Source organism: Dendrobates tinctorius, unplaced genomic scaffold (assembly GCF_039654945.1).
Source record: "Dendrobates tinctorius isolate UK_male_01 unplaced genomic scaffold, ASM3965494v1 ptg000485l, whole genome shotgun sequence".
NCBI lineage: Eukaryota > Metazoa > Chordata > Amphibia > Anura > Dendrobatidae > Dendrobates > Dendrobates tinctorius.
In genome coordinates this window covers 1265862-1287665 of record NW_027362146.1, presented here as the reverse complement: position 1 = coordinate 1287665, position 21804 = coordinate 1265862, and the positions used below count along the sequence as shown (strand labels likewise).

General features: G+C 54.9%; 1 long non-coding RNA gene and 1 pseudogene across 1 annotated transcript; one reads left to right on the top strand and one right to left on the bottom strand.

The window, feature by feature from the left end:
• Positions 1–1578: 1578 nt before the first annotated feature.
• On the bottom strand, positions 1579–11258 carry LOC141077985 (uncharacterized). Its single transcript, XR_012227629.1, has 2 exons — positions 11016–11258; positions 1579–3047 (listed from the first exon to the last, which is right to left on the bottom strand). It is a non-coding gene; the product is annotated as an uncharacterized lncRNA (long non-coding RNA).
• A 78-nt stretch (positions 11259–11336) lies between these two features.
• LOC141077972 (DNA-directed RNA polymerase III subunit RPC5-like) overlaps positions 11337–21804 on the top strand; it is a 49048-nt pseudogene continuing 38580 nt past the window's right edge.

The window sequence follows — 21804 nt, the reverse complement described above, 5'->3', positions numbered from 1 at the left end:
TTTAATATTAGTTAGGACTGTCCCAATTACGTCACCGTGAAGTGGTGGGATGGCTTTGGCTTTTTTAATAAAGAACGTGTTAACTAAATCCCCTATATTATTTTCACGCACTATGCCATTTACTGCAGGGTATTCAATCATGTTTGTGTTTTTTTTCTGTTCAGTGGCCAGTGTGAACGCGCGCTTACACGCTCCATGCACCAGTTTGTATCATTTTTTTATGGGGAATCCTGGTGACATGTTCCCTTTAGGCAGGCTTACATCTATGCAGCTTGTACAAGTGAACTTTACTGTCTCAAAAGTGGTTTACCTGTCTAAGGCTAGTTTCACACTAGTGTATCTACACGCAGCGCCGCTAAGCCCCGCCCCCTCCGGTGATCTCCTCCTATCACACATCGCTGCATGCGATCTGCGCACCCTACCTTTAGCATAGGGTGTGCAGACCGTGCGCTAGTAGGATTTTGCGTGCGCTGCGCCCTTTTGACGGTGCACCGAACGCACCATGTTACATTTTAGTGCGCTCGGCGCACCGTCAAGAGCGCAGCGCACGCAAAATCCTACTAGCGCACGGTCTGCGCACCCTATGCTAAAGATAGGGTGTGCAGATCGCATGCAGCGATGTGCGATAGTAGGAGATGACCGGAGGGGGCGCCGTGCGCTGCGTGTAGATACGCTAGTGTGAAACTAGCCTAACCCAGCTATTACAGCACCTTCCATGTGTTACACAGATGCATCATGGGCTTGTCCATGCATGAAATAAAATGCTAAATTACAACACGGAGACTTAAATCAGAGCAATGTTTTATTTACATTCAGAACCAGTTTAAGAGGAACAAATTAAGATTTCCCACAGAAATCTCAGACTTTTACAGAAATATTGGCTAAATAACATTCTTACATATATAGAAACCTTTAATTTTATAAAAGTGCATTTTTTGCATTGAAAACTTTTGCTTGTTTCATGCAATGCATTTATGTATTGTACAACAGTAATATGCTGTTGGTTCATGCGGGCAGGACTGATGGGAGGGTCTGTGGCTCGGCCCCCCGGGGCCTGCTTCCGGTGTCTAGGACCAGATATCATAATACCAGCCTTGAATAGTGAAGGAGACGGCAGCCAACCCCGAGAGACATCCAAGGTGGGAACGCCCCGTCATGCCAAAGGGAGTCTGCTAGATCCAGGCGTAGTAGACCAGCCCTGATGGGTTTGTGGATGCCAGGAGGGGGTTGGGCCTGAAGGAAGGGGTCTTTTCCTGGCGGGTAGGAGAGTTGTCCTGTTGGTTGCTTTTTTGGACTGAACATTTCCGAAACAACCATAATTGGACTGTGCACCTCTTGGGAAGCAGGAGTTTAGTCTTCTGTTGCAGAAGAAAAGTACTCTTACTCTAATAGGTAGAGGGCAGGAAGCACTAGAAAGTTGGCGAGCATGATTGTTCAGGGTGCTGGCGGTGTGGCCCTGCCATCAGAGGCTAGATGAGAGCCTGGATTTTTTTTTTTAAGAGTACAGTAAGGTCACAGGAGCCTCTGTCAAACATGGAGGCCAAACGGGAGGACGAATCCAACAATTACAACTAAAGGTCATGTGTAAAATTGCTTTATTGTGATTAAGGCAAGGTACAAGCATGACATGCTATACAGCCAAGAAAAGATAATAAAAACAACGAAATAGGGACACAAGGACCCATGTGGCCAATGCTGCACTGAATAGTACATATAGTTACATAGTCAATGGTAAATCTTGCTCACTATCATAGATGGTTGCCAATGCTATACTAAATGACATATATGTTTACATAGGCAATGGTATATATTGCCAACTATCATAAATAATTGTCAGTGCTGCACTAAATAGCGCCTATGATAACATAGTAGTAATATATAGCAAGCTAGATGATAGTGAACCAGGCAACAATTAAAGATATAATTACACATGGGCATAATAATTTACCTAAACAAAGTAGCAGCTGGCAGATGGAAGAACAGGGGTCCCAGTGTCCGCCCCAACGCACGTTTCGGAACACCTTCGTCAGGGGGTGCTAAAAATAGTATGAACAGCGCTGTTTAAGTAGCGGGCATAAACCGGAAATGGGATTAACGTCAGAACCGGAAGTGGTCATGCGTTCCTATAGTAACGCATTCACAACCACGTGTGAAATGCAAAAATGAAAATAGAAGATGCCAAGCCAATGTCTGAAGGACGCCCACATCCACCCGGCATGAAATCAATGAGGTATGGCGCCAAGAACACGCGGGGCCCCGCGTGACTGGACGCACATAGCTCATGACGTCAGCACAGGAAGGACAGTGAGAGTTCACACAGGCGCAGAGTGACACTGAGGGAGACGCCGCCATATTGGAAGCTGGCAGACATGCCCAATTTTTCATGGGATACTAGATACAGCTGCCGGTATATAAGAATACAATGCTGCACATTAATTATATAGTTAGGGCTACCAATGCTTAATAATAAGGCTCTAAATAAACCAACCAGCAGCACTAAAGCTATTATAGTATAAATATCAGAGTAATGTGCATAAATGTATCCAAAAGGGGAGGGCACAAACATTCGTAAATATATGAGAAAAGAGTTATGGCCACATATCAATTAGAAAAATGTATATAAAGATGGCATAATCAACATATCTACAATGGCAACGTAACCACAAAATATTCCGTGGCCACATTACCACATCTCCATGGCAAAAAATCCCACAGATAGACAAAATACGTAACATATATAAAGAATACACAAATATTAAGGAACACACATTAAAATGAATATATCAGGAGGAATTAAGGATCCATGACAACACGTGGACATGTCCCTGAACCGGCAACCATATCAGGAAAGCATACGTTCATATGAGTAGATTCATCCGGGAATCAAAAGGTGAATCAGGGACAATCTGTGCATTAATACCAGCAGTCCATCAGTGTATACACAGAAGGAAACGACCATTTGCTGACACCTCAGTGACGGGAAGGAACTTCATGTCAATGAATCACACACCAACTGATCCATCCGAATGCCCGCAGAAAACAGACAGCTAGAAAATATAAAAAAATTAAAATCAGAAAAAGAACTAGAGACTGTACAACAAAGGGACTCCACAACTCCTATTCTAAAAAAGGAGCAAAACTTAGACATGGAGGCCGCATGAATAGGAAGGTTTCCCCAGGAGATGTCCATATTGCTCAGGGGAAAACTAGGACATATTTGTCTTGTCCCTTCATTTTTTTTTAATGGAGCCCCCTCACTACCTGGTAGGATATACCTGTCCTGAAGATTTCACATCCTAACCTTTACACAGACTTTCCGGCGGCTGGCAGGTAACGGATTTGTCTTCCCTCCCTACTCTATCTGGCTCTGGGGGGCGAGAGGGTAGGGGGATTAGTGGCAAGGACTGTCCGCCGGAAAACCGCAAACACTCTTGATGTGTTAGGGCCCTGCCTCGTAGACCACAGATGATATGGTAGTGACAATTCTAGGTGGGAGATCAGAGTGATAACTCCACTCTGTCACCCTTAAAAGCCATATCTGAAAGAAAAAGGGAAATCATTAATAAAAAAAATCAAGACCTAAGGCAGAAACCAGCCTGGGTGGTCCGGACCCATGTCTGCCTCCTACTGACACTAAGCGAAAACGGATTAGCTTCATGCCAGTTGGTGGTGTACCCTCCAAGCATAAGCAGCATACAACCATAGTTTTTTGTGTGCCTCAATGAAGCATTCACCACCCCGCACACCAACCAGAGGGCCACACAGGGTAACCCCCCCCTGTCAACCTCCACCTCACACTAATCAGTGGACCCCACAGGATAAACCCATCAAAGCCCAAATGCCCCTTCCCCCCCGCCCCCAAGCATAGGCCCCCCATCGGACGTCCACACGCCCCCAAGCATAGGCCCCCCATCGGACGTCCACACGCCCCCAAGCATAGGCCCCCCATCGGACGTCCACACGCCCCCAAGCATAGGCCCCCCATCGGACGTCCACACGCCCCCAAGCATAGGCCCCCCATCGGACGTCCACACGCCCCCAAGCATAGGCCCCCCATCGGACGTCCACCCCCTCCCAGCATAAGTCCCATCGGATGTCCAGCTTCCCCATCATAAACCCCGTTGGATGTCCACCCCCCGCCGGACCCCCCCCCCGGGGGAGGATTAATGCACGCTTGAGAGGTCTGGTTGGGCCCTGCATTAGACCCCCAAAGAGCCCACCAGACCATGCATTAACCCCCTCCCCGTGAGCCCAACCAGACACACAAGCGTGCATTAAACCCTCCGTGCTTGTGGGATCTGGTGGGCTTCTGGGGTGTGATAATGCAGGGTCCACCCAGACCCCGCAAACGTGCATTAACCCCCCCCCGGGGCCCAACTAGACCCCAAAAGCATTCATTAACCCCCCCTGGAGCCCAACCAAACCACAAAAACGTGCCCTAATCCCCCCACAGTGAGGAGCCCACCCAGACCCCACAAGCATTCATTAATCCTGCAGAAAACCCAAACAGAACCCACAAGCGTACATTAACCACCCCTGGGATCCAACCAGAACCCATAAGAGTGCATTAATCCCCCGGGAGCCCAAGCCGACCTCACAAACGTGCATTAACCCCCCTCCCAGGACCCAACCAAACACGGCAAGTGTGCATTAACCCCCCCCCCCGGGACCCAACCCTCCTGGGAGCCCAAGCAGACCCCACAAGCATGTATTAGTACCCCCCCGAAGTACAACTAAAGCGTGCATTAACCCCCAACCAGACCCCACAAGCGTGCATCATTAATCCCCCTCTCCCGGGACTGCCAGACCCCACAAGCGTGCATCATTAGCCCCCCTCTCCCGGGACTGCCAGACACCCCGAGCGTGCATCATCAACCCCCCTCTCCCGGGACAGCCAGACACCCCGAGCGTGCATCATCAACCCCCCTCTCCCGGGACAGGCAGACACCCCGAGCGTGCATCATCAACCCCCCTCTCCCGGGACTGCCAGACACCCCGAGCGTGCATCATCAACCCCCCTCTCCCGGGACTGCCAGACACCCCGAGCGTGCATCATCAACCCCCCTCTCCCGGGACTGCCAGACACCCCGAGCGTGCATCATCAACCCCCCTCTCCCGGGACTGCCAGACACCCCGAGCGTGCATCATCAACCCCCCTCTCCCGGGACTGCCAGACACCCCGAGCGTGCATCATCAACCCCCCTCTCCCGGGACTGCCAGACACCCCGAGCGTGCATCATCAACCCCCCTCTCCCGGGACTGCCAGACACCCCGAGCGTGCATCATCAACCCCCCTCTCCCGGGACTGCCAGACACCCCGAGCGTGCATCATCAACCCCCCACTCCCGGGACTGCCAGACACCCCGAGCGTGCATCATCAACCCCCCTCTCCCGGGACTGCCAGACACCCCGAGCGTGCATCATCAACCCCCCTCTCCCGGGACTGCCAGACACCCCGAGCGTGCATCATCAACCCCCCTCTCCCGGGACTGCCAGACACCCCGTGCGTGCATCATCAACCCCCCTCTCCCGGGACTGCCAGACACCCCGAGCGTGCATCATCAACCCCCCTCTCCCGGGACTGCCAGACACCCCGAGCGTGCATCATCAACCCCCCTCTCCCGGGACTGCCAGACACCCCGAGCGTGCATCATCAACCCCCCTCTCCCGGGACTGCCAGACACCCCGAGCGTGCATCATCAACCCCCCTCTCCCGGGACTGCCAGACACCCCGAGCGTGCATCATCAACCCCCCTCTCCCGGGACTGCCAGACACCCCGAGCGTGCATCATCAACCCCCCTCTCCCGGGACTGCCAGACACCCCGAGCGTGCATCATCAACCCCCCTCTCCCGGGACTGCCAGACACCCCGAGCGTGCATCATCAACCCCCCTCTCCCGGGACTGCCAGACACCCCGAGCGTGCATCATCAACCCCCCTCTCCCGGGACTGCCAGACACCCCGAGCGTGCATCATCAACCCCCCTCTCCCGGGACTGCCAGACACCCCGAGCGTGCATCATCAACCCCCCTCTCCCGGGACTGCCAGACACCCCGAGCGTGCATCATCAACCCCCCTCTCCCGGGACTGCCAGACACCCCGAGCGTGCATCATCAACCCCCCTCTCCCGGGACTGCCAGACACCCCGAGCGTGCATCATCAACCCCCCTCTCCCGGGACTGCCAGACACCCCGAGCGTGCATCATCAACCCCCCTCTCCCGGGACTGCCAAACACCCCGAGCGTGCATCATCAACCCCCCTCTCCCGGGACTGCCAGACACCCCGAGCGTGCATCATCAACCCCCCTCTCCCGGGACTGCCAGACACCCCGAGCGTGCATCATCAACCCCCCTCTCCCGGACTGCCAGACACCCCGAGCGTGCATCATCAACCCCCCTCTCCCGGGACTGCCAGACACCCCGAGCGTGCATCATCAACCCCCTCTCCCCGGGACTGCCAGACACCCCGAGCGTGCATCATCAACCCCCCTCTCCCGGGACTGCCAGACACCCCGAGCGTGCATCATCAACCCCCCTCTCCCGGACTGCCAGACACCCCGAGCGTGCATCATCAACCCCCCTCTCCCGGGACTGCCAGACACCCCGAGCGTGCATCATCAACCCCCCACTCCCGGGACTGCCAGACACCCCGAGCGTGCATCATCAACCCCCCACTCCCGGGACTGCCAGACACCCCGTGCGTGCATCATCAACCCCCCTCTCCCGGGACTGCCAGACACCCCGAGCGTGCATCATCAACCCCCCTCTCCCGGGACTGCCAGACACCCCGAGCGTGCATCATCAACCCCCCTCTCCCGGGACTGCCAGACACCCCGAGCGTGCATCATCAACCCCCCTCTCCCGGGACTGCCAGACACCCCGAGCGTGCATCATCAACCCCCCTCTCCCGGGACTGCCAGACACCCCGAGCGTGCATCATCAACCCCCCTCTCCCGGGACTGCCAGACACCCCGAGCGTGCATCATCAACCCCCCTCTCCCGGGACTGCCAGACACCCCGAGCGTGCATCATCAACCCCCCTCTCCCGGGACTGCCAGACACCCCGAGCGTGCATCATCAACCCCCCTCTCCCGGGACTGCCAGACACCCCGAGCGTGCATCATCAACCCCCCTCTCCCGGGACTGCCAGACACCCCGAGCGTGCATCATCAACCCCCCTCTCCCGGGACTGCCAGACACCCCGAGCGTGCATCATCAACCCCCCTCTCCCGGGACAGCCAGACACCCCGAGCGTGCATCATCAACCCCCCTCTCCCGGGACAGCCAGACACCCCGAGCGTGCATCATCAACCCCCCTCTCCCGGGACAGCCAGACACCCCGAGCGTGCATCATCAACCCCCCTCTCCCGGGACAGCCAGACACCCCGAGCGTGCATCATCAACCCCCCTCTCCCGGGACAGCCAGACACCCCGAGCGTGCATCATCAACCCCCCTCTCCCGGGACAGCCAGACACCCCGAGCGTGCATCATCAACCCCCCTCTCCCGGGACAGCCAGACACCCCGAGCGTGCATCATCAACCCCCCTCTCCCGGGACAGCCAGACACCCCGAGCGTGCATCATCAACCCCCCTCTCCCGGGACAGCCAGACACCCCGAGCGTGCATCATCAACCCCCCTCTCCCGGGACAGCCAGACACCCCGAGCGTGCATCATCAACCCCCCTCTCCCGGGACAGCCAGACACCCCGAGCGTGCATCATCAACCCCCCTCTCCCGGGACAGCCAGACACCCCGAGCGTGCATCATCAACCCCCCTCTCCCGGGACAGCCAGACACCCCGAGCGTGCATCATCAACCCCCCTCTCCCGGACAGCCAGACACCCCGAGCGTGCATCATCAACCCCCCTCTCCCGGGACAGCCAGACACCCCGAGCGTGCATCATCAACCCCCCTCTCCCGGGACAGCCAGACACCCCGAGCGTGCATCATCAACCCCCCTCTCCCGGGACAGCCAGACACCCCGAGCGTGCATCATCAACCCCCCTCTCCCGGGACAGCCAGACACCCCGAGCGTGCATCATCAACCCCCCTCTCCCGGGACAGCCAGACACCCCGAGCGTGCATCATCAACCCCCCTCTCCCGGGACAGCCAGACACCCCGAGCGTGCATCATCAACCCCCCTCTCCCGGGACAGCCAGACACCCCGAGCGTGCATCATCAACCCCCCTCTCCCGGGACAGCCAGACACCCCGAGCGTGCATCATCAACCCCCCTCTCCCGGGACAGCCAGACACCCCGAGCGTGCATCATCAACCCCCCTCTCCCGGGACAGCCAGACACCCCGAGCGTGCATCATCAACCCCCCTCTCCCGGGACAGCCAGACACCCCGAGCGTGCATCATCAACCCCCCTCTCCCGGGACAGCCAGACACCCCGAGCGTGCATCATCAACCCCCCTCTCCCGGGACAGCCAGACACCCCGAGCGTGCATCATCAACCCCCCTCTCCCGGGACAGCCAGACACCCCGAGCGTGCATCATCAACCCCCCTCTCCCGGGACAGCCAGACACCCCGAGCGTGCATCATCAACCCCCCTCTCCCGGGACAGCCAGACACCCCGAGCGTGCATCATCAACCCCCCTCTCCCGGGACAGCCAGACACCCCGAGCGTGCATCATCAACCCCCCTCTCCCGGGACAGCCAGACACCCCGAGCGTGCATCATCAACCCCCCTCTCCCGGGACAGCCAGACACCCCGAGCGTGCATCATCAACCCCCCTCTCCCGGGACAGCCAGACACCCCGAGCGTGCATCATCAACCCCCCTCTCCCGGGACAGCCAGACACCCCGAGCGTGCATCATCAACCCCCCTCTCCCGGGACAGCCAGACACCCCGAGCGTGCATCATCAACCCCCCTCTCCCGGGACAGCCAGACACCCCGAGCGTGCATCATCAACCCCCCTCTCCCGGGACAGCCAGACACCCCGAGCGTGCATCATCAACCCCCCTCTCCCGGGACAGCCAGACACCCCGAGCGTGCATCATCAACCCCCCTCTCCCGGGACAGCCAGACACCCCGAGCGTGCATCATCAACCCCCCTCTCCCGGGACTGCCAGACACCCCGAGCGTGCATCATCAACCCCCCTCTCCCGGGACTGCCAGGCACCCCGAGCGTGCATCATCAACCCCCCTCTCCCGGGACTGCCAGGCACCCCGAGCGTGCATCATCAACCCCCCTCTCCCGGGACTGCCAGACACCCCTAGCGTGCATCATCAACCCCCCTCTCCCGGGACTGCCAGACACCCCGAGCGTGCATCATCAACCCCCCTCTCCCGGGGCTGCCAGACACCCCGAGCGTGCATCATCAACCCCCCTCTCCCGGGGCTGCCAGACACCCCGAGCGTGCATCATCAACCCCCCTCTCCCGGGGCTGCCAGACACCCCGAGCGTGCATCATCAACCCCCCTCTCCCGGGGCTGCCAGACACCCCGAGCGTGCATCATCAACCCCCCTCTCCCGGGGCTGCCAGACACCCCGAGCGTGCATCATCAACCCCCCTCTCCCGGGGCTGCCAGACACCCCGAGCGTGCATCATCAACCCCCCTCTCCCGGGGCTGCCAGACACCCCGAGCGTGCATCATCAACCCCCCTCTCCCGGGACTGCCAGACACCCCGAGCGTGCATCATCAACCCCCCTCTCCCGGGACTGCCAGACACCCCGAGCGTGCATCATCAACCCCCCTCTCCCGGGACTGCCAGACACCCCGAGCGTGCATCATCAACCCCCCTCTCCCGGGACTGCCAGACACCCCGAGCGTGCATCATCAACCCCCCTCTCCCGGGGCTGCCAGACACCCCGAGCGTGCATCATCAACCCCCCTCTCCCGGGACTGCCAGACACCCCTAGCGTGCATCATCAACCCCCCTCTCCCGGGACTGCCAGACACCCCGAGCGTGCATCATCAACCCCCCTCTCCCGGGACTGCCAGACACCCCGAGCGTGCATCATCAACCCCCCTCTCCCGGGACTGCCAGACACCCCGAGCGTGCATCATCAACCCCCCTCTCCCGGGACTGCCAGACACCCCGAGCGTGCATCATCAACCCCCCTCTCCCGGGACTGCCAGACACCCCTAGCGTGCATCATCAACCCCCCTCTCCCGGGACAGCCAGACACCCCGTGCGTGCATCATCAACCCCCCTCTCCCGGGACTGCCAGACACCCCGAGCGTGCATCATCAACCCCCCTCTCCCGGGACTGCCAGACACCCCGAGCGTGCATCATCAACCCCCCTCTCCCGGGACTGCCAGACACCCCGAGCGTGCATCATCAACCCCCCTCTCCCGGGACTGCCAGACACCACAAGTGCGCATTAACCCCCCAGTACCCAGCCAGACCCTGGGAGCGTGCATCATCAACCCCCCTCTCCCGGGACTGCCAGACACCCCTAGCGTGCATCATCAACCCCCCTCTCCCGGGACTGCCAGACACCCCGAGCGTGCATCATCAACCCCCCTCTCCCGGGACTGCCAGACACCCCGAGCGTGCATCATCAACCCCCCTCTCCCGGGACTGCCAGACACCCCGAGCGTGCATCATCAACCCCCCTCTCCCGGGACTGCCAGACACCCCGAGCGTGCATCATCAACCCCCCTCTCCCGGGACTGCCAGACACCCCTAGCGTGCATCATCAACCCCCCTCTCCCGGGACTGCCAGACACCCCGTGCGTGCATCATCAACCCCCCTCTCCCGGGACTGCCAGACACCCCGAGCGTGCATCATCAACCCCCCTCTCCCGGGACTGCCAGACACCCCGAGCGTGCATCATCAACCCCCCTCTCCCGGGACTGCCAGACACCCCGAGCGTGCATCATCAACCCCCCTCTCCCGGGACTGCCAGACACCACAAGTGCGCATTAACCCCCCAGTACCCAGCCAGACCCTGGGAGCGTGCATTAATTCCCACTTCCCTCCGGGAGCCCAACAGCTCCCAGCTAAGGCCCCAAGTATCAGCCCCCATCAACCAAACATCTAAGAAGACACCAACCTGTTACTCACTAAACTCTCCTGCCTTTCACTGACGCAGGCACCAGAGAGACAGCTGAGACACATGTGTAACGGAGGCTTCTCTTCCGGCACCAGAGGGCAGAGACAATGGCGTCTTCTCTTCCTGCCTTTGCTGTCAGAACACGCCCACTCCGTATGACACGCCCCCAGAAATGACATCACACCTGGAAGGAGCCCATACAGTCTAGCATCTACCACTGCTGCACGCGCCGGACTAAGGAGGTCCCGCCCCTTCCGGTGACGTCATGATTTCAACAAATCACTCCTCCCCCCACAAGAATTCAACTCCAAACTAGACGCATCCATACACTCTAGCATCTACCGCGGCAGGTAGGCCGGAGGGGGATGTACAGGCCTCTCCCGGGCTGTGGTGTATTAGGTGCCCACATCCATGTCTGCGACCATCATCCCACAGCTGCCGCCGGGAACTTCTCCCCAATAACAACCGTGTGATTACATCATCCAACTGTCACTGCTCTGTATTCTGCTGCCACCCTACTCATTGCTACCACCATAACTACTGCTGCCCCCTGCTAACCGCTGCCCCTTGTCCCTGCCTCCTGCTGCCCCCTGCTAACCGCTGCCCCTTGTCCCTGCCTCCTGCTGCCCCCTGCTAACCGCTGCCCCTTGTCCCTGCCTCCTGCTGCCCCCTGCTAACCGCTGCCCCTTGTCCCTGCCTCCTGCTGCCCCCTGCTAACCGCTGCCCCTTGTCCCTGCCTCCTGCTGCCCCCTGCTAACCGCTGCCCCTTGTCCCTGCTGCCCCCTGCTAACCGCTGCCCCTTGTCCCTGCCTCCTGCTGCCCCCTGCTAACCGCTGCCCCTTGTCCCTGCCTCCTGCTGCCCCCTGCTAACCGCTGCCCCTTGTCCCTGCCTCCTGCTGCCCCCTGCTAACCGCTGCCCCTTGTCCCTGCTGCCCCCTGCTAACCGCTGCCCCTTGTCCCTGCCTCCTGCTGCCCCCTGCTAACCGCTGCCCCTTGTCCCTGCCTCCTGCTGCCCCCTGCTAACCGCTGCCCCTTGTCCCTGCTGCCCCCTGCTAACCGCTGCCCCTTGTCCCTGCCTCCTGCTGCCCCCTGCTAACCGCTGCCCCTTGTCCCTGCCTCCTGCTGCCCCCTGCTAACCGCTGCCCCTTGTCCCTGCCTCCTGCTGCCCCCTGCTAACCGCTGCCCCTTGTCCCTGCCTCCTGCTGCCCCCTGCTAACCGCTGCCCCTTGTCCCTGCCTCCTGCTGCCCCCTGCTAACCGCTGCCCCTTGTCCCTGCTGCCCCCTGCTAACCGCTGCCCCTTGTCCCTGCCTCCTGCTGCCCCCTGCTAACCGCTGCCCCTTGTCCCTGCCTCCTGCTGCCCCCTGCTTACCGCTGCCCCTTGTCCCTGCCCCCTGCTTACTGCTGCCCCTTGTCCCTGCTTACTGTTGGCCACTGCCCCCTTTCCTGCTGCTCCTTACTGTTGCCCATTGCTGCCGTTTCCTGCTGCCTGCCTCTCTGAGCAGTGACCCCACAGTGTCCTGCAGTGTAAATCCGCCCAGGTTCCTGTGCTCCCTCTCCCACCATGACCCCCGTACATCTCTATCTAATCTATATAATATAAATACGCTGCTCAACATGACAGCAACAAGAATTAAATTTTGTGGAATCCTGCATATCACAGGACGGACACGTTACTGATCTGCAAATGTGGAAAACATGTTCAGAGCGTCCTGATGTATTCAGTACGATCCTCCCGTGCCACCCTTGCGCACTTACAGCCTTGGCCGCTACCAGTGAGGCTATTATGGATTCCGCCGCTCTGTACTTGGGAAGGTAAATCATCAGTGTCCGCTGCTGGCAGCTACTTTTGCAGCTGCCGATCAGTGATGCCACAGATGTTCTCGATTGGAGACGCTGCAGCCGTGGGAGCACGATCAGGCCACGCTGGCCAAAGCAGTAGCACGAGCAACATGTGGCCTGGCGGTTTCGTGTTGAAAAAACCTCGCTGTCCTTTGATAGCGGCCGTGTGAGGTCACGGTTTCTGGACGCCTGGTTCGTAGCCTAGTGGGGTGCAAATGCCTACTGATGGTTTGTGTAGACACTGATGCCGGAGGTTTGGCGTGTGACATGCAAAATGGATCGATCGTGGAACCGGTGGTGTGGCTATTTCTCCACAGTGTCCCAGGAGCAGTTCTCCAACACAACAACGCCAAGCCATATATTGCTCGTGAGCGGCCTGTGTGACCTGACCGTGCTCCCACGGCCTGCAGCGCCTCCAGACTTGTCTCCCATCTCACACATTCGGGACATCACTGGTCGGCAATTACACAATAAGCTGCCAGCAGAGGATTTTGATTTCTGGGTCCAACCATATTCATGGTATTACATGATGCCTAAAATTGCACGTCTTTCTCAGCTTTCAGGATGTCATTAATCCTGAAAATTCACACAAACATTAGACCCTACCTTGTGAATTAAAGTGTCTGATGAGTGGCGCAAAGGTCATTGGAGCGAATGGAGGCGAAGCAGGTTCGTCTGTCTCATCAACTATTGTGAATGGTGGATCCCGTGTTTTCAGCTGTGTATAGAGACGTTATCTGTCATTGTGAACCTGCCTGGGATGATAATGAGACTGCTGAAAGCTGGTCTTGAAAGGAAGCAGGAGTCTAAATAAAGTCCCAGTGTAAAAATGCCAGATTACAATTTTTATTTCTTCTGCGTAAAAAGAAAAAAATAATATTCTAGCTTCTCCTACCCATTAGGGCTCGTATGAGGGTATAACAGACCCGTGTGCACTATGTCAGAGCGGGTATAACAGACCCGTGTGTGCTATGTCAGAGCGGGTGTAACAGACCCGTGTGCGTTATGTCAGAGCGGGTGTAACAGACCCGTGTGCCCTATGTCAGAGCGGGTGTAACAGACCCGTGTGCGCTATGTCAGAGCGGGTATAACAGATCCGCGTGCACTATGTCAGAGCGGGTATAACAGACCCGTGTGCACTATGTCAGAGCGGGTATAACAGACCTGTGTGCGCTATGTCAGAGCAGGTATAACAGACCTGTGTGCGCTATTTCAGAGCGGGTATAACAGACCCGTGTGCGCTATGTGAGAGCAGGTGTAACAGACCCGTGTGCGCTATGTCAGAGCGGGTGTAACAGACCTGTGTGTGCTATGTCAGAGCGGGTATAACAGACCCATGTGTGCTATGTCAGAGCGGGTGTAACAGACCCGTGTGCGCTATGTCAAAGCGGGTGTAACAGACCCGTGTGCGCTATGTCAGAGCGGGTGTAACAGACCCGTGTGCTCTGTCTCACAGGAACCAGTACCAGGCTCTCACGCAGGAAAACGATGAAGAAATACATCAGGATAAGACTTTGCCAACAAACAGCAACCTTGTACACCTTCAGAGTCCTCCTGGATGGAGAAAGAAAAATGTTGTGAAGAAGAAACGGAGAGTGGTGGTCATGGGGGATTCCCTGTTGAGAGGAACAGAGGCTGCTATCTGCAGACCGGATATAACTTCAAGAGAAATGTGCTGTCTTCCAGGTGCAAAAATTAAAGATGTGTCTGACAGGATATCAGGACTCTTCAGACCTACAGATGACTACCCATTCCTGCTACTACATGTGGGGACAAATGACACCGCAAGAAACGACCTGGAAACCATCTGCAGAGACTTTGAAGACTTAGGCAAGAAAGTGAAAGAACTGGGAGCGCAGGTGGTCTTCTCTTCCATCCTCCCAGTGGATGGCCATGGAACAAGGAGGTGGAATAAGATTCTGCAGGTGAACAACTGGCTACGTCGATGGTGCCGTCAGCAACGATTTGGATTTCTGGATCACGGAGTGAACTACTTATACGATGGACTACTTGCTAGAGATGGGGTGCACCTTACGAAGACTGGAGAACATGTATTTGGAAGTCGCCTCGCTATACTTGTAAGGAGAGCTTTAAACTAGAACAACATGGGAAGGGAAGCAAAAGACCAGAAAAAGCCATACACCTGACAAATGCTATTGAGAACTCTGCTATTAGAAGTGGAAAGGAAGAACAAAGACAAAAGAATCTAATTAATAAAAATATTGGAGGAGAAACCAATCACAAACTAAAATGTTTCTATACTAATGCAGAAAGCATGGGCAACAAACAAGGAGAATTGGAACTACTAACACAGGAAAAGAAATATGATGTCATTGGAATCACTGAAACTTGGTGGGACGATACACATGATTGGAATACAAGACTAGAAGGATACAACTTACTTGCAAGAAACAGACTTGATAAACGAGGAGGGGGTGTCGCATTGTATGTTAGAAACGCGTATATCTGCACAGAGATTGAAGCTTCAGAGACTGGGAGTTCTGTGGAAACTGTTTGGGTAAGAATACAAGGACAGAACAATGGAAAGGACACCATTGTAGGCATTTACTACAGGCCGCCTGTGCAAGCTGAAGATATGGATGAACTCTTTATGCATCAAATGGCCAAGTTCTCCAAAAAATATGACATAGTTGTCATGGGAGATTTCAACTATCCAGACATTTGTTGGGAATCTCAGGCAAAACTAACAGGTCAAGGAAATTCTTATCCTCGCTTGCTGACAACTTTATCTTCCAAAAGGTAGGGGAGAAAACAAGGGGATCTGCTACCTTGGATCTAATCCTTATAAACAGGGAGGAAATGGTTGAGGAGGTAAAAGTCGCTAGGAGGTAGCGACCATGCTATTTTAGAATTTTGGATAACTAGAGGAGTAAGACCTGTGAAGACTCAGACGTCAAGGTTAGATTTCAGAAAGGCAGATTTTAAGGGATTCAGAAAGAGAATTGGAGGGATCCAATGGCTGGATATCCTTAAAGACAAAAATGTCCAGGAAGGATGGGAAATCTTGAAAAATGAAATTCTCAAAGCACAATTGTTAACAATTCCGAAAAGAGGGAAGAATAGGAAGCATTTAAGGAAACCAGGATGGAGGAACACAGAACTTAAGCACATGCTTAAGTGCTAAAAAGGAAGAAAGAAATGTTTATAAAATGGAAAGAGGGAGGCATATCTAAAGAAGAATATAATGCTGTCTGCAGAACCTGCAGGGCACAAATCAGATTATCTAAAGCTGATAATGAATTGAGGCTTGCAAGAGATGTCAAAAGCAATAATAAAGGATTTTGGGGATATGTCAAAAGTAAAAGAAAAGTCAAAGATGCTATAGGATTTTTACAGGATGAAAATGATGAAATGGTAAGACAGGATGTTGAGAAGGCCGAACTTTTAAATTCCTATTTTGCATCTGTTTTCTCTCACAAAGGAAATGTAACCTCAACTGTTCTTCACTGTCCTATTAAGGGAATAGAAGAATCCAGGATATCTATAAACAGAAAGATAGTGAGGAAACACTTAGCTAACCTAAATGAATTCAAGTCTCCAGGTCCAGATGAATTACACCCCAGAGTACTGAAGGAGATAGCAGAAGAAATTTTTGAACCCCTCTCCATAATCTTTGAAAATTCTTGGAGAACAGGAGAAGTCCCAGAAGACTGGAGAAGAGCAAATGTTGTTCCTATCTTCAAAAAGGGGAAGAAGGTGGACCCAGGCAACTATAGGCCGGTGAGTCTGACTTCTATACCAGGAAAGATCTTTGAACAAATTATTAAACAACATGTATGTCAGTACCTAGATAAGAATGAAGTGATTAAACAGAGTCAGCATGGGTTTGTAACTAATAAGTCATGTCAGACTAACTTAATTTCCTTCTATGATGGAATCACTGATTGGGTGGATCAAGGAAATGCTGTAGATATAGTATATCTTGACTTCAGCAAAGCATTTGACAAAGTATCTCATACAATCTTTATTGAAAAAATGACTAAGTATGGAATGGACAAGGCAACTGTTAGGTGGATTCATAACTGGCTTAGTGATCGGACCCAAAGAGTGGTCGTAAATGGCTGCACATCCAGTTGGAAGAATGTCTCAAGTGGGGTACCACAGGGCTCTGTCCTGGCCCTGTATTATTCAACATCTTTATCAACGATTTAGATGAAGGAATTGAGGGTAAACTGATTAAATTTGCTGATGACACAAAGCTAGGAGGGATAGTTAATACTAGAGAAGAGAGAGAGAGGATTCAAAAAGATATAAATAAACTGGAGTAGTGGGCAGCAACTAACAGAATGGTTTTTAACAGGGAAAAATGCAAAGTACTACATCTGGGCAATAAAAATGAAAAAGCATATACAGAATGGGAGGAATAAGGCTAAGCAACAGCACATGTGAAAAAGACTTGGGTATACTAATAGATCACAGACTGAATATGAGTCAACAGTGTGATGCAGCAGCAAAAAAGGCAAATGCAATTCTAGGATGTATTAACAGAAGCATACAGTCTAGATCACGTGAAGTCATTATTGCCCTCTACTCCTCTTTGGTAAGACCTCATCTGGAATATTGTGTCTAGTTTTGGGCACCACATTTTAAAAAAGACATCAACAAACTGGAGCAAGTTCAGAAAAGAGCGACCAGAATGGTGACCGGTCTGCAAACCCTGTCTTATGAGGAAAGGTTGCAGGATTTGGGAATGTTTAGTTTGCAAAAGAGAAGACTGAGAGGAGACTTAATAGCTGTCTACAAATATCTAAAGGGCTGTCACATTGTAGAAGGATCAACTTTATTCTCATTTGCACAAGGAAAGACTAGAAGCAATGGGATGAAACTGAATGGGAGGAGACAGATTAGATATTAGAAAAAACTTGTTGACAGTTAGAGTGATCAATGAGTGGAAAAGGCTGCCACGAGAAGTGGTGAGTTCTCCTTCAATGGAAGTCTTCAAACAGAGGCTGGACAGACATCTGACTGGGATGATTTAGCGAATGCCCGTGTGCGCTATGTCAGAGCGGGTGTAACATGCCCGTGTGCGCTATGTCAGAGCGGGTATAACAGACCCGTGTACGCTATGTCAGAGCGGGTATAACAGATCCGTGTGCGCTATGTCAGAGCGGGTATAACAGATCCGTGTGCGCTATGTCAGAGCGGGTATAACAGATCCGTGTGCGCTATGTCAGAGCGGGTATAACAGACCCGTGTGCGCTATGTCAGAGCGGGTATAACAGACCCGTGTGCACGATGTCAGAGCGGGTGTAACATGCCTGTGTGCGCTATGTCAGAGCAGGTGTAACAGACCCATGTGCACTATGTCAGAGCGGGTGTAACAGACCCGTGTGCGCTATGTCAGAGCGGGTGTAACAGACCCGTGTGCGCTATGTCAGAGCGGGTGTAACAGACCCGTGTGCGCTATGTCAGAGCGGGTGTAACAGATCCGCGTGCACTATGTCAGAGCGGGTATAACAGACCCGTGTGCGCTATGTCAGAGCGGGTGTAACAGACCCGTGTGCCCTATGTCAGAGCGGGTGTAACAGACCCGTGTGTGCTATGTCAGAGCGGGTGTAACAGACCCGTTTGTGCTATGTCAGAGCGGGTATAACAGACCTGTGTGCGCTATGTCAGAGCGGGTGTAACAGACCCGTGTGCCCTATGTCAGAGCGGTTATAACAGACCTGTGTGCGCTATGTCAGAGCGGGTGTAACAGACCCGTGTGCGCTATGTCAGAGCGGGTGTAACAGACCCGTGTGCCCTATGTCAAAGCGGGTGTAACAGACCCGTGTGCGCTATGTCAGAGTATAACAGACCCGTGTGCGCTATGTCAGAGCGGGTGTAACAGACCCTTGTGCGCTATGTCAGAGCGGGTGTAACAGACCCGTGTGCCCTATGTCAGAGCGGGTGTAACAGACCCGTGTGCGCTATATCAGAGCCGGTGTAACATGCCCGTGTGCGCTATGTCAGAGCGGGTGTAACATGCCCGTGTGCGCTATATCAGAGCGGGTATAACATACCCGTGTGCGCTATGTCAGAGCGGGTATAAGAGATCCGTGTGCGCTATGTCAGAGCGGGTATAACAGATCCGTGTGCGCTATGTCAGAGCAGGTATAACAGACCCGTGTGCGCTATGTCAGAGCGGGTGTAACAGACCCGTGTGCACGATGTCAGAGCGGGTATAACAGACCCGTGTGCACTATGTCAGAGCGGGTGTAACAGACCCGTGTGCGCTATGTGAGAGCTGGTATAACACACCCGCTCTGACATAGCGCACACGGGTCTAACAGACCCGTGTGCGCTATGATAGAGCAGGTGTAACAGACCCGTGTGCCCTATGTCAGAGCGGGTGTAACAGACCCGTGTGCGCTATGTGAGAGCAGGTGTAACAGACCCGTGTGCCCTATATCAGAGCGGGTGTAACAGACCAGTGTGCGCTATGTCAGAGCGGGTGTAACATGCCCGTGTGCGCTATGTCAGAGCGGGTGTAACAGACCCGTGTGCGCTATGTGAGAGCTAGTATAACACACCCGCTCTGACATAGCGCACACGGGTCTAACAGACCCGTGTGCGCTATGTTACAGCAGGTGTAACAGACCCGTGTGCCCTATGTCAGAGCGGGTGTAACAGACCCGTGTGCGCTATGTGAGAGCAGGTGTAACAGACCCGTGTGCCCTATATCAGAGCGGGTGTAACAGACCCGTGTGCGCTATGTGAGAGCGGGTGTAACAGACCCGTGTGCGCTATGTGAGAGCTGGTATAACACACCCGCTCTGACATAGCGCACACGGGTCTAACAGACCCGTGTGCGCTATGTTAGAGCAGGTGTAACAGACCCGTGTGCCCTATGTCAGAGCGGGTGTAACAGACCCGTGTGCGCTATGTGAGAGCAGGTGTAACAGACCCGTGTGCCCTATATCAGAGCGGGTGTAACAGACCCGTGTGCGCTATGTGAGAGCGGGTATAACAGACCCGTGTGCGCTATGTCAGAGCGGGTGTAACAGAACCGTGTGCGCTATGTCAGAGCGGGTGTAACAGACCCGTGTGCCCTATGTCAAAGCGGGTGTAACAGACCCGTGTGCGCTATGTCAGAGCGGGTGTAACAGACCCGTGTGCGCTATGTCAGAGCGGGTGTAACAGACCCGTGTGCCCTATGTGAGAGCGGGTATAAAAGACCCGTGTGCGCTATGTCAGAGCGGGTGTAACAGACCCGTGTGCGCTATGTCAGAGCGGGTGTAACAGACCCGTGTGCGCTATGTCAAAGCGGGTGTAACAGACCCGTGTGCGCTATGTCAAAGCGGGTGTAACAGACCCGTGTGCGCTATGTCAAAGCGGGTGTAACAGACCCGTGTGCGCTATGTCAGAGCGGGTGTAACAGACCCGTGTGCGCTATGTCAGAGCGGGTGTAACAGACCCGTGTACGCTATGTCAGTGCCGGTGTAACAGACCCGTGTGCGCTATGTCAGAGCGGGTGTAACAGACCCGTGTGCGCTACGTCAGAGCGGGTGTAACAGACCCTTGTGCGCTACGTCAGAGCGGGTGTAACAGACCCGTGTACGCTACGTCAGAGCTGGTGTAACAGACCCGTGTGCGCTATGTGAGAGCGGGTGTAACAGACCCGTGTGCGCTATGTCAGAGCGGGTGTAACAGACCCGTGTGCACGATGTCAGAGCGGGTATAACAGACCCGTGTGCACTATGTCAGAGCGGGTGTAACAGACCCGTGTGCGCTATGTCAGAGCAGGTGTAACAGACCCGTGTGCGCTATGTGAGAGCGGGTGTAACAGACCCGTGTGCGCTATGTCAGGGCGGGTATAACAGACCCGTGTGCGCTATGTCAGAGCGGGTGTAACAGATCCGTGTGCGCTATGTCAGAGCGGGTGTAACAGACCCGCGTGTGCTATGTCAGAGCGGGTGTAACAGACCCGCGTGTGCTATGTCAGAGCGGGTATAACAGACCTGTGTGCGTTATGTCAGAGCTGGTATAACAGATCCGTGTGCGCTATGTGAGAGCGGGTATAACAGACCTGTGTGCGCTATGTGAGAGCGGGTGTAACAGACCTGTGTGCGCTATGTCAGAGCGGGTATAACAGACCCGTGTGCGCTATGTCAGAGCGAGTATAACAGACCCGTGTGCGCTATGTCAGAGCGGGTATAACAGACCTGTGTGCGCTATGTGAGAGCGGGTGTAGCAGACCTGTGTGCGCTATGTCAGAGCGGGTGTAACAGACCCGTGTGCGCTATGTGAGAGCGGGTGTAACAGACCCGTGTGCGCTATGTCAGAGCGGGTGTAACACACTCGTGTGTGCTATGTCAGAGCAGGTGTAACAGAACCGTGTGCGCTATGTCAGAGCGGGTGTAACAGACCCGTGTGCGCTATGTCAGAGCGGGTGTAACAGACCCGTGTACGCTATGTCAGAGCGGGTGTAACAGACCCGTGTACGCTATGTCAGAGCGGGTGTAACAGATCCGTGTGCGCTATGTCAGAGCGGGTGTAACAGACCCGTGTACGCTATATCAGAGCGTGTGTAACAGACCCGTGTGCGCTATGTCCGAGCGGGTATAACAGACCCGTGTGCACTATGTGAGAGCGGGTATAACAGACCCGTGTGCGCTATGTCAGAGCAGGTGTAACAGACCCTTGTGCGCTATGTGAGAGCTGGTATAACAGACCCATGTGCGCTATGTCAGAGCGGCTGTAACAGACCCGTGTGCGCTATGTTAGAGCAGGTGTAACAGACCCGTGTTCCCTATGTCAGAGCGGGTGTAACAGACCCGTGTGCGCTATGTGAGAGCTGGTGTAACAGACCCGTGTGCCCTATGTCAGAGCGGGTGTAACATGCCCGTGTGCGCTATGTCAGAGCGGGTGTAACAGACCCGTGTGCCCTATGTGAGAGCGGGTATAAAAGACCCGTGTGCGCTATGTCAGAGCGAGTGTAACAGACCC